The sequence below is a fragment of the Trachymyrmex septentrionalis genome, unplaced genomic scaffold (assembly GCF_001594115.1).
Source record: "Trachymyrmex septentrionalis isolate Tsep2-gDNA-1 unplaced genomic scaffold, Tsep1.0 scaffold133, whole genome shotgun sequence".
Taxonomy (NCBI): Eukaryota; Metazoa; Arthropoda; class Insecta; order Hymenoptera; family Formicidae; genus Trachymyrmex; species Trachymyrmex septentrionalis.
The window spans coordinates 455,239-458,684 of record NW_017304472.1 but is presented as its reverse complement, the minus strand read 5'-3'; positions in this window follow the sequence as shown (position 1 = coordinate 458,684).

Below are 3,446 nucleotides of genomic sequence, written 5' to 3'. Positions count from 1 at the left end.
CGTTGCTTACGAAACTAATTACATAAATGAGTTGATTTACATTTTAACATACATGGATATTAAAAATATATACAAAATATTGTTTAACTCAAAGGATTGGATTATCATTATTTCTTTGGTGATATCTAACAATGTAACCCTAATTGATATTAGTAAAATGGCCGGTGGGCTCATATTTTTTTTACTTACACGTTGTGAAAAATTGTTTATAACAAATATTTTAAAAATCTTACGTTTTAAATTTATATAATTTTATTCTTTAGATTTTGACCATCAAAATAAAAAAAATGTTTAATTACATTAAGTGTAGTAAAGATACATTAATTTAAAAGAAAATTATATTAATTTACAATTTTATCAGATACGCAAATATCAATTAAGAAACTTTCAGAGTAAATACTAATTAGAAATTATATTATTTAAGAATATATATTAATATACTTATGGATCATTTCTGTCGTTTTCTTCTTTTTCATCTTCTTTTCACTTTTTTCCTTTTATTTTTAAATATCAAGAGAATATAAAAGTACATTTTACTTTTTACTATTGTACAAAAATATTTTTTCTTAAAAAACGTTCGTTGTGGACGAAGCAAGTCTTTTGAAAGCAAACTCGTCATTCCGCGCGGTGACCACTGCCCGGGGCGTATCGGCTGGTGATCGAACGTAATATCCCACGTCGCAACGCGATTCCGCCCGTCTCATTATAACCAGCGTTGAGTTTGACACTCATTCTGGAAGTTTAATACGTATGATATGTATAAATGCGTATCATACCTAGAATACGTATCGAACTTGTGTGCGTGCGTGCGTGCGTGCGTGCGTGCAGACACTATTAATATGATATCAAATGTCATCAAAATGGCTCCAAAATGATTATTAAAAGTCTCTTCAATCAGATATAATTCAATTTTTAATGTTATCATGACCTGTTCTACTTGAAGAATCAATGTTAAACTTTTAGGCAAATCTTATGTTTTTTCCTTTAATTCACAATCTATCCTAAACTTGGATGCAATGTGTATTTTACGCAAATACCTCCTTGTCTTGATACAAGTGTTTATGCCTTTATAAATACAAGGTGTGGGAGAATAGTATTGTGAAGGGCACTTCAGTGCCATTGTACGAGAGAATTTAAATCAAGACCCGCGCGTTCGAAACGAACGCTTCCTTGTCCGTTCGGAACCAGTATCGAAACAATATTCGACAACCATCTACGCGTACCCCCGTGGAGAACGTCGCCCTTCTACGTCGGAATTTTTGCAATCGTTGCGCGCGTAGAAAGCATCCAAGAGGTATCCTGAAGCCCTTAATTTCTCTCGCGGTATGAAAGCATAAAATTAAACGTTCGAGAAGGTAAACAGCTTCTCGTAACTTGGAGAGCTTATTCCCACGCTCAAATATAAAACAATGCTATTAACGAAAATAAGTACATATTTTATGTATTGTACTTGTTTTTAGAAATAAATAGAAAAGTCATATTGTATAAGTCGCATCTACTTGACGCTTTACATTCATCATGTACTGTTAAATTTATAACATATATCTAATTGAAGTTATTTTTAATAATGTTTATTGATCATTACTGTTCCTACTCAATATGTTAATTTAATGAAACGATTTAACTAAAAAAAAATGTATTAAATTTGGTTCAAATTAGTTTATTATTTACTAAACATACATTTGATATAAAGTGGTTTATTTTGAAACCACAGAAATGGATTGATATACATTTTGATATAAATAGAGCTTAAAAATAACAAAATGTTATTTAACTCAAGGAATTAGATTGCCACTTATTTGATATCTAAATGCAAATAATACAATTTGCAGTGCTTACAAGCTGAACTCTTCTTAACCAGTCACTAAAATTATTATTATAGAGAATTATTTTCAGAAATGAAAGTTGAGCAGATATTTAGACAGAGCCTCTTTTGTTTAAAATTTACAATAATCTTATTAATATGTGGAATTCGTGTAAATATTGAATTTTGTAATAATTGTTAATTATTTATTTAACAGATTGAAGGACTTTTCCCATACAAAATAAATAACAATAAATAAAGGACAAAGTAAGAATCAAACACATTTTTTAAATTGTCAGTAAAATTGAAAAAATATAATAAAATAAAAAACTCAGTTTAAATACAAATAAATAAATAAATAAATTACAAGTTTCGGCTACCGGATTGAGCCCTCTTCAGACATTAACTTATCATAAAAATCGCTGTACAAAATTAATTATCGGAAATGTTAGCATATTCACTATAATCACAATTCGGGTGAGTCTTGATGTGTAATTGTTAATTAAACATTTAATAACAATTAACTTTTGAAAGGTCAAAAAACAATTTCTTTAAAATTAAACTTTTGTAATAAATTATATCAAACTATTTAATTGAACTATGTTTTACGTTTCAATCAAGTATTAAGGTTAGCGATAAAGGCATTACGAGGATCAAGTACTGCGGACCAACGAGTAGCATCCCGTACGATGAAAACATTCAAGCTCAAGCGCGCTCGTGATCGCCTCGTAAGTTTCCCGAGAGCGGCAAATACGATCGCATCCGTGAAGAATTTCTGGATAGGTGAATCCCCGGGATTCAGTGTTGGTTCGCGCGATGAAACTTACGGAGATGAATCTTGTCAAAGAGAGCGAAAATAGTAATGGATGAAAAAAGGGATTATTTTTGTATTAATTAATCGATTCTTCCTTCTCCGTTTGTTCTGTTTCAATACAGAAAGAAAAAGAGATTTATGAAAATAAGATTCAATATAAAGAAGGAAAATTAATAAAACTTTAGGAAATAAGACATATTTTTATGGATAATGTTTGTCATGCATTAAAAGAATAAATTATTATATAAAATTCACTGATCTCCATAAAGCAACAGGTTGCTTATTCTATCCGTGTACATATATCCTCATAAATTCATAAATTTATAAATCCATAGATTGCCAGATCCACGGATACATAAATCTGTAGATTGCTAGTTTTATAGATGATTTATAAGTTCATAGATTGCTACATCCGTAAATGTGCCTCGGTTGTTGGATCTATAAATCCGTAAGTCAATAAATTCACATTCTTTCAAGTCACATTTAAGCATGAAGACCTGACGTTTGAAGAATGACGCACAGCTTATTACTTCTTCTCCCTCTCTCTATATTGCATTTTCCATCGCTAGAATTAAATAACTTTTAATTTGAATAATTTTGCTAAATTAAGCTTTGCAAATAAATGAAATAAATGTTCATTCTTCAACAAACTTTTAACAAAATTCTAATTTACATCTTCCTGCAAGATATAGTATATAATCAACAATGTGAATAGGGATAAAACAAAAATAACTGTCTTGTTAACAAAATGCTTTTTAAATAATACATTGATAAAAGCAAACCAGCAACATTTCGATATATTCATATATATAATGTTACGTCCAGACC